We start from the raw sequence: 10,501 nt of genomic DNA on the forward strand, positions 1-10,501 counted from the left end.
TACACTTCTGTGGTATTATTTTAGTTGTATAAGTCAAAAATGTATAGGCTCAACCTTCCTTTTTCATGATACATTGACCTTAAGTTCAATTCTTAGTTTGTGTTCCTTCATTTTTGCTCTCAGATATATTCACTTCTAAAGGGTGGCAACCTTGCACAACTTGGAGCTTCAAGTAGCCCGCTGTTCCTTGTTGCCAGTCTATTAGAACTTTCTAGTCCATACATGCTTTACCTGTTGCTACAAACTGCTCAACACTTTCTGTCATCTACACTGCAGTACAATGTTGCATAAATGAGCGAAATTTTTATGTACATCAAACAAGGACATGAAGGGGTTTAAAAAAATAAATGTCTGTACTGTGAAAATATCTTACATCAGCCTCTATTGCTAAATAATGCTAATGATAATATTAAGCTGCGAGATCAATTGTCTTACTTACTGCAGACTTATAGTAAAAGGACAAGTGGGAGGGTTCTTAAGTGCCAAGTGCCAGAATACGTGCATACTAGACAATAAAATATATTGTAAGAAAAACAAATCCATTTTCAACATTATTACAATAAATGTCTGTAGATAATAATTATATAAGTAACTTCCTACGCACATGGATGCTAGTAGGGGACGCATACACGAGTCATAGTAAATAAAAAAAATATAATCTGAAGATCACAGAAATGATAAGTGAGAAGTGCATACGCAGTTCTAGCAAATATAAAGGTTAAAAGAATGAATGATACTATCTTACAGAAGTCCAACTCCGGAGTATGCAGCAGTGGTAAGGAGTTCTCATTCAAAAAGAAGCATAAATATAGGACTAAAGAAAGTACAAAGAGCAGTTACAAGATGGGTACCACAGCTCAGAAATTTGAGCTATGAAGATACACAAGCAAAGATAGGACACAAGGCTTAACACTTCACTAATGTTAATGGCTTTTGGCATTTTGCTGCTTCAGCACAACATCGAGTGCCAGGTTCCTCTTACGTTTAGCTGCTTTTACGAGCAAATCAGACTTTCGTTTTCTGCCCTTTCCAATTGAGGCAACTGTTCTTGGCATGCCAACTGGGCGTCTAGCAACTGATGTTGGTTGACAAGGTATTTTACCCCTGCCAGCTCCAGGGAATTTAAATGATGCTCAGTAAGACGGCAAGATGCTATTTAGATTATTAGTCGACTTTAATACCTTTCATTTCTTCATGAAAAAGCTTACACTATTGCAAGAAGTGTTGTCTCCTAGTGTGTGCAGTGTGTCAGAAAAAAATTCTACTGCTGCTGCAAAATGGTCATTAGGTGGTGGTTCATTTTTAACTGAGCTGTCAAGTGGATCAATAGCCTCACTGGCCACCTCATTTTCTAGAGGAGGTATTGACACAGCTTCCACCTTTATGGAAGGAAAAGCGCAAATATGCTACTGGAACCATCGTGCACTTCATGGAATATTCTAATTTCATCTGAAAAAAAAATTCTGTCGGTGGCAAATTTTCTGTTCCCTTCTTAGCCACTCCTGCTAACCAGTGTCGAGTGTCTGATGTATTATCCCACACTGGAGGTAGATTCATAACAGCAGTCTCACCACAAGCAATTTGGTGCTTGCAGACACTGCCAGTATTGCCAATCACACATTATGATATATATCCTTTTTAGTGTCACTCACTACAATAAATCGAAATTCATCGATTATGGTAACATATTCTGGAGGATGGTGGCCTTCATTCATTTCTTTTATTTTTCTTCGGCATAAGCCGCATCATAAATTATGCACACTTCATCTCGTGTTCAGTGGTATTTTCTATCTGATTTTCCAGTACTTCCAGTACATATCCAATACATGACAAAAGCTAAATACTTGTGAGAACAAAAAAAGAGGTATAAATACCTAGTACCCAGTAAAAGTTTTTTCACTCCCTTGTGTCGCTTGCATGCATGCATGCATTCACTTACGTAGGTTAATCTCTTTGGTGCCTATTTATTCTTATAGATGACACTAAAGTAATTTCTCTTACAATAAGTGTCCTTCAATTTCATCGCCTCCTCTTCGGTTTTAGCATTTGTTCTTATTGGCAGCGTGTCTGTCGTGTCTTCCAGGATAATGTTATCGAATCCATCATCCGCAAAATCGAGGGATCCCATTGTTGCCTGCGTGCTACTTGGAACCAGAACCAACAGTTAGTCACCAGGTGCAAGATCTTTGTGGTAGGGTTGAAAGAAACTTGAAAACTGGAATTCCCTCCTCCACAGCTCTGCTTTTATTTTGACTTGATAATGATGTTAGTACTCGGATTCGGAGGAATGTGTCTCATTGCATCGCCACCTCCTTCCTTTTTTTATTTTAGACAATTTTAGATAATTTCCACAAGACAAATTATAAATGAGTAATAAAAGTTATATGAATACAAATATTATTCGTATATGAAACAACACACCACATTATTATGATCAATTCGTGTAAATGTCAAGGGCTTGGCAACCATCAGGTTCTAATGTAAAAACATGCATTTTCTCTAAACGAACTTTGGCTAGCATGATATTACGATGAATCTATGAATAATATAGATTTATATAGCAAAATATGTATACTGCTATCGTAAGTATGGATATACATCAAATTTCATGTTGACATAACATAAAAATAATAAAAAGTTAACAAAATCAGCGAACGTCTGGGAGAAGAATGAACGGCATAGCGAGTGAGCAGTACGTAAAAACGGCAACAGATGGCAGCATGTAGAAGCCTAATGCGTCGTCTGCAAAAGAAGCCTATAAAGCAAGAAGTTTCTTATGTAAGGGCGAGTAAAGTGGTTCTCAACAGCGAAAGTTTATTAAATCTAAGTGGAAGCAAAACAGCCAAGAAAATTTTATATTCCTTGTTTAAATATATCAGCTTAAATTGTGAAGAACAGTGCGTTCATTTGTGTAGATGCTGAGCTTCAACTGCGCGGTCAGCCAACCACCATCAGATTCATACGATTTCATGTTTACATAACATAAAAATAATAAGCACATAACAAAATAAGCTAATTACTGGGAGAAGAATGAAGTGGGCAGTAATGCGGAGCGAAATGCGAAATATGCCACCGGGACCCTCTGACTGTCTTTGTGCAAGATGAGCAAGAATCTCTTGTAGCAGATTGGCTACAAAGTAGCCTCTGTCATTTCGTTTTGTATTTATTGGTGAAGACTGTATTGATCAAATGAATCTGGGGTATATACCATCTAGCAGAAAGGACTCGAGCTTTTATCCGAAACTGGACGTATTCAGTTATTTTTATGGTATATTTGGCCATCAAGAAGAAAGAAATCAACAGTACTAACCATCATAGTGATCATTATTTATTCAATGGTTGTAATAATTATTGATGGCAATTCTAAGGTGGCATAAAAAATTTCCTTGATAAATTATTTCTAAGAATGATTTTTATATGAAATCAAGTACTAAATTAAAAGATATATTGTTGGCCAAAAATTCATAAGCAAAAACTTACTATATCGCATTCGGACGATATTTGTGTGGGACAGTCAGGGTCGCTTCCTACCTGACCTCGATTGGTAATCTGTATTGGAATGTCCGTGCTGTGCCACATCACACAACCTTGACAATAAAAAGATAATCAAAGTTTACAGTTACCAGTGCATTTTCTACAAATTTTAAATGCAAACTAGAAACTGGATATTAGAAATTACATGGTACTCATACGATTTACGAATATGAGACATATCAACGCCGACTACTCCACGAAAGGGAGAAGTGGCACCGCCTATTAAATAATCCTTCCTGCTGGTAGCGCTTCCTTATTAGTGACAGAAAGAACGCGGCCAAGTACAAACCAAACAAAGCCGCTTCACAGTATTTCATCAAAGTTCGAAAAGATTTTAACATTATTCCTTTATTTATAATGGTATGGGTGTTAATTTTTTTAAATTGTTTTCTAAAGGGCACGATTGATAAGGCCCTATTGTAAGCAGCGAAAAATATGAAGAATTTGAGTCCATTCCTTTCATAGTTTGAAAGGCATCATGGAAAGTTCTTGTCTTTTTGGTAAATGTCCTCTATATTTTTATCATTTGTAACAAATTTACAAGTAATGACTGTCTTGAAATGCATGAAATGTGATAGATAATACGATTTATGTACCGAAAGCAAAAACTATGGGAGATTCAATAGTTTTCGTGAATGAATAAGAATGTTCACAGCTACGGTGATGATACAAGTTGTAGCTGGTGGCAGAGTCAAAGTAATAGGGTCTGCTCAACTCGGCAGTGGGGGCGGAGCTAATACTGTGACGTCAGAAGAGTAACACTACCCGTGCTTCTCCATTGAATTACTTAAAGAACCCTTAGTTTTTATACATTTAATTTATATCGTATGGTGTTTTTCATAAAATCTTGATGATAAAATCTGTAGAGGTCACATGTTTGATTTTTTTAATACCCATTCTCTCATTTAGTCACCAAACCTTGTTTTATTGCACAAAATATACCAGTTTGAACACACATAGCAACTCCAGCTGTCTTCATATGTTTATTCTTTACTTATTTATTTACTTACCTATATACTGGTTTGCTGTATTCTCTTTAAGTCCATTTCTTTTAACATGACAGCTCTCTCTCTCTCTCTCTCTCTCTCTCTCTCTCTCTCTCTCTCTCTCTCTCTCTCTCTCTTTCAGGTAGTAATATTATCAAGATTATAAATAATTCTTAAGAAATGTATTTAGTTCTGTCACTGTGTTCATACCTCACTTTGAAAAGCAACTTTTTTTCTGATAAAGGTTAGAATGATAGATTAATTATATTTTCCAAATCTTATTGTGAATACTTATTGTTATGCAATAAATACAAAGAAAATGTGGATACAGGCTGTGTAAAAAATGGCAGTTTCATTTCCACGACTTGGCCACAAAAAAGAAAACAATATCAAAAGTATAAGAATTACATCATATACGATATAAGGTATCAAAGGAATAAATGATGAAGGAAATGATACAGGGAACACATTTCCAGCAAATTTCTCATTAGCACTTCATATCACATAAATACACTTCCAAACACATAAGTTTACATATAACGTAAACTATATACACATAGGTATTAATTATGCATGCCTCAAAGATTATAATATTTTCGAAAAAAAGTACAAAAAGTTATTCGTCAGTCTGGCTGGATGTATCTGATGACGTTTCACAAGGGGCGGGGCTAGATTTCAGATCTCCTACGAAAGCTTAATTTTTTATAATTTTTGCGTGCGTAGATAATATTTTCTGTGCGCGATTATAGGTTTGAAAATAATTGTAATTGTAATGTGTCATATACCAATTGAATGGGCATTCTTTGTACTTTTACATGGTATGTGGCAAAACGTAATAAGATGAAAAATTATGTAAGAAAAATGTGGTAAATGTTTACATAAGATTTAAAAATTTTGGTCCGTCTTTGACCTAGAATTCCTCGAAAATTTCTGAGAACACATATCAATTTTATTTAAGCATTATATAGTAAATTTTATCAGCTTTCAATCCATTTTTCAGTTCCTTTCTATCATCATTCCTTAGCTAAGGGGGCCGGCCCCCTTAGTCAGATACGCTACGAAACGTGAATGTATGTAGGTTGACAGATGAAGTAATTGCACATTTTTGTGTGCATAGATAATTTTTTCTGTGCGCGCTTGTGGGTTTGAAAGTAATCGTAATTGTAATGTGCTCAGGATCCATACAGAGAAGGGTCAGTTAAGAGTGGGACGAAAATAAGGCCTATTCCGCGCACGTGAGTCCCCGTGAGGCGCTCAGTATATGATAGGCGCTAATTCCTTTCTCTGTTATCTTGACTTATCTACCCGTTCCTGATGCTTGTCTTTTTTCTTTTCTACATTCATGCTTTCATTAGTGAAACTCAACTCAAGTTAAGGCTTTCATATTCGTTATTTTGGTTATAAGTAAATGATCGTACCGTTAAAGTACTGACCAGAGGAACTAAAGGCAGCCTAGTCATCAAAAGGGATCAGTTCTCAACCATTTTAATCTGCCGTTGATCTGTATTTTTCTTTAAAAATGTTTCTTGTAAACTTGCGTTTATGGTTGCGGAGATAATGGTAGAAATATACTAACCAGTTTTACTTTGGCAACAACTTATGGTCATCAGAAGGAGCATAAAGTCTGCCCGTGTTAATAGTACTAAGCCATGTTTTTCGTTTTTCGTTAGCCTCTGATGCTTTAACTCCCAAATGAGGATATTTTAATCCAAACTTCTTCACAATATAGCCTCCAATGTATCGAAGAGATTCTTCTTTTGTCACTTCAGATATCAATCTCTCATTTTCCTCTGTCTCATTATTAGGTTCCTCTCCCAAGGCTATTGCGTCCTCATTTTCTTTTTCAGTCACATTCTACTGTTTTGAAAAAAATACTTGTCAGGCATATTTCTGGAGTTTGCTTTTGCTGGTTAAGGATATCAAATTCTTCTATGCATCCAGTATGTGTTTTTTCACTTAACAGCGCAATGTCTTTCCCTAGCAAGTACTTTCTTAAGCAGAATTTGAAGTTTACTGAATTAGGATTTTCATATGGCCCATTCATTTGACGTACACATCCGAAAAAGTGTTCAAGTACATCCTGATTCAGTCTTCTTGTAGGAATGAATTTAACACCATATAATTTCTTTACCGTCTCATATAGGCCTATCAGAGACTTGCATGACAAAATCACTCCCTTTTGAAATTTATACATGCAATTGAACCGTGAGTTTGCTACCTTCATGGTTCTCATGGTGTCCATCATTTCATGCAAAACATTTTTCTGTTTTTCATAATCAATTCCAAAGGCGTTTCGGGATGCCTTGTCACCATAAACAGTACAAGAATTCATGATATCAAACCACTCGCCAACTAATGATACGAACTTTGCAGTCTCCTCCCAATTACTGCTCTCTAACAGGCCTTTCTCACCCAAAAATGCTATTGCATTTGCAGTTGTGCTGGATAACAGTTGCACTGCCAGTTTCACACGTTGCTTTTCTTGTCCAATCAGGTTAAAATGACTTTTATTTAATTTAATTCTGCCATTTCACGAATGGCAGAATCCGACACAGTACTGCCATCTTGCAATTTGAATCCCGACTTGATGAAATTGTTCCTTATGAGTTTGATGAGATGAGGCGCATCTGCAAAAACGAAGATGTCCCTGTCTGCACTTGGATTTTTACAAGATTTTTTCATGGATTCTGCAGATATTTCCAAATTTTTCCAGACACGGAGATTTGACGAACCCAAATCAGGCACTAATGCAACATGATAGTTGGCTTTTTCAACACTTTCTATTAGAGTTAAAAGAATTTTCTGAACGTTTGATTCATCAAATGCATAGTATACTGGTTGTCTCCAGTTACCTATAAGTCCCCTTACCATGACAACTTGCACTTTGTCATGAGGTCTATACATAATGTCTACGGCTTTATCATAAGAATAAGCTTTTTCTAAACTCATTTCATCCAGGGACATAACTGCAATTCTTTCCATTGATGATCAACTCTCCGCTTTCACTTTCATAAATCACAACACAGCCATTAATACCCTGGCTCACAATTAAAATGTCCCCAGAGACAGGATAACATAAAGTATGGTCAGAACCATAAAAGAAATCCTCAGAGACCGGATAAATATAAAATAGAAGCAGAAGACATATTTTGTTTTGATATTTTCGTTCAAATGCGCCCCCGAAGATATATACTTGACCGTGAGCAGCGGGGGCTCACGTGATCTCAGCCGCCCAGCCGTGACCCAACCATATCTGCTCGTTAGTTGACCCCTCTCTGTATGGATCCTGAATGTGCTATATATCATTTGAAAGAGCATTCTTTGTACTTTAACGTAATATACGGCAACATGCAATAAAAGGGAAATTTATATAAAAAAACGCCATCGCAAAAATAGTTATATGAAAATGTTATCGTAAATATAGTTTCATAAAGATATGGTCCTTTTGTAACTGATGACATTTCACAAGGGGCGGGGATAGGTTTTAGTACCGCCCCTTGGTGAGCAGATTGTATATTTTGACTGGCTGGTGGCTGTCTCGGTACCTGCCAGGAGGCCTGATCGGAAAAGGTTCTAATGTTGTACCTAATTTTGCCGCTAGATGGCGTATGAATTCACTTTTCAATTAGAATTAATTTACTTCTTGAATGGTATTTCTTCGAAATTTTTAACAGTGGATTTTCTCTCTCTCTCGCTCTTAATTCATTGAAAGATTTATCATTCTCTCTCTTTCTCTCTCCCTCTCTCTCTCATGGTAAGGTTCTCATTCTCTCCATAGGTATAAGGTTTCTCTCTCTCTCTCTCTCTCTCTCTCTCTCTCTCTCTCTCTCTCTCTCTCTCTCACATGGTAAGGTTTTCATTCTCTCAATTTGTGGTAAGGTTTTTTTACTCTTTCTCGCCCTCAATGTGTAAAAAAGTTCTCTCTCTCTCTCTCTCTCTCTCTCTCTCTCTCTCTCTCTCTCTCTCTCTCTGATATATACTATATTATATAGATATATATATATAATTATATAATTATCATATATATATATAGAATCTATATATATATATATATTATATATATATATATATATATATATATATATATATCCCAAGAAAAGGGTATTAAGTTTGTGAACTTTTAAGACAGATTTGTAGGAAATAAAAAACCTATATAAAAGAGGTGGAACTCACTTGAATGTGGAAGAGCAAAATTACCAGGAAACCTTCTTAACGAAAACCTTTTGAAACTCCTCAGGGAAATGAACATTCAAGAGAAGGAGTCGGAAAACTCCCAGAATCCGGTTAGTAATAGCACTGCATGAAACAGTGAAAATAAGGGAAACGAACAAAGCCACTGAGGACAAAAGAGAAAACAGAAAAGTCCCTCAGAGTGGCACAGCTTAATTAATGCACAAGCTCTTCAAGGCTTTGATAGCAAGTGAAGAATTAGGTATAATAGATATCACAGACACGGTTAAATGAGTAAGGTAAGAAAAATTACAAATATAATTGAGGATAAGAGAGTTGCATCAATTTGTAGGGAAACCCCAAAAGAATTCTTTGCTCCTGTTAATAAGAGGAAGTCAATGGAAAATAGCATAGGTCCCCTAAGGGACAATGGGGGTAAACCTAGTGAACACAGACATGGAGGAGACAGAATTATTTAATAGTTATTTTACTGTTTTCACAATTGAAGACATTACCTCAATCCCTGAACCAGCTATTAAATATGAAGGGGCAGAACTACTTGACAAAATGATATTTACAGAAGACGTTAAAAACAAAATAGAAAAACTTAACAAGTTCAAATCTCCTGGCCCGGATGGGATTCATCCAAGAGAAATGAAGGAGCTAAAAGAAGAGATAGTTCCTCACCTACACAAACTCTACAGAAAAACGGCAGAACAACGAAAGGCACCCTAAGGATGGAAACTAGGTAAAGTGCTCACTGTTTACAAAAAAGATCCAAGAGAAGAGCCAGTAAATTATAGACCAATCTGTCTTACGTCGGTCCCTTGTAAGATTTTTGAGTCCATAATTGCAGATCAAATTGTGGATCACTTTGAGGAAGCAACCTGTTGTTAAATAGTCAATACGGATTCAGACAAAATAGATCCTGCCTATCAAGCCTCTTGGAGTTTTTCCATAACATACTTGGTATTGTTCTACCAGTAGTAGAACAATAGATATACTTACTTAGATTTCCAAAAGGCCTTTGTCAAAGTTCTACACAAGAAACTAACGACAAAAGTTAGAGCTTTAGGAATTGTATGAGAAATATCAGACTGGATCTAAGACTGGCTAACTAATAAAAAACAGAGTCGTAATAAGCGGCGAAGAATCAGAATGGGTAGTTGTGACAAGCGGAGTTCCTCAGGGTTGTGTCCTTGGCCCGCTCATGTTTTTATTTATATTATTGACATTGATGTAGGCTTGACTAGCAGGATAGCCAAATTTGCAGACAACACTAAACTAGGTGTAAATGCAGCAGACCCAGATACAGTGGAATATTTAAGAAATTATCTTAAGAAAATAGGAGAGTGGTAAAAAAGATGGCAAATGCCTTTTAACGTGGATAAGTGTAAAGTGTTACAAATAGGAACAAGCAACCTTCATGCCAACTACATGCTGCTTGGGAATGACATAAATTGTGTAGAACAAGAAGAGGACCTTGGAGTCATCAATACCAAGGACTTAAAATCCACAAAACAGTGCATAAAATGACCAACTATAGGAGAGACCAAAATCACTCACAAAATCTGCTCACGAAAACAAGGAAAATAATTTAAAAAAATACAGTATAGGGGATGAACAAATGAATGGAAACTGGCAGAACACCAAGCCAATGTAAAGGCCCTAGCTGTACAAATAAGGAACAAACAACAGAAGATAAAAGCAAAACAGATAAATAGGTAGTATGGTGAAAATCACAAGATTGTGTATGAACACACACACACACACACACACACACACACACACACACACACACACACACATAT

This window comes from Macrobrachium nipponense, chromosome 35 (assembly GCF_015104395.2).
Source record: "Macrobrachium nipponense isolate FS-2020 chromosome 35, ASM1510439v2, whole genome shotgun sequence".
NCBI classification, from domain to species: Eukaryota; Metazoa; Arthropoda; class Malacostraca; order Decapoda; family Palaemonidae; genus Macrobrachium; species Macrobrachium nipponense.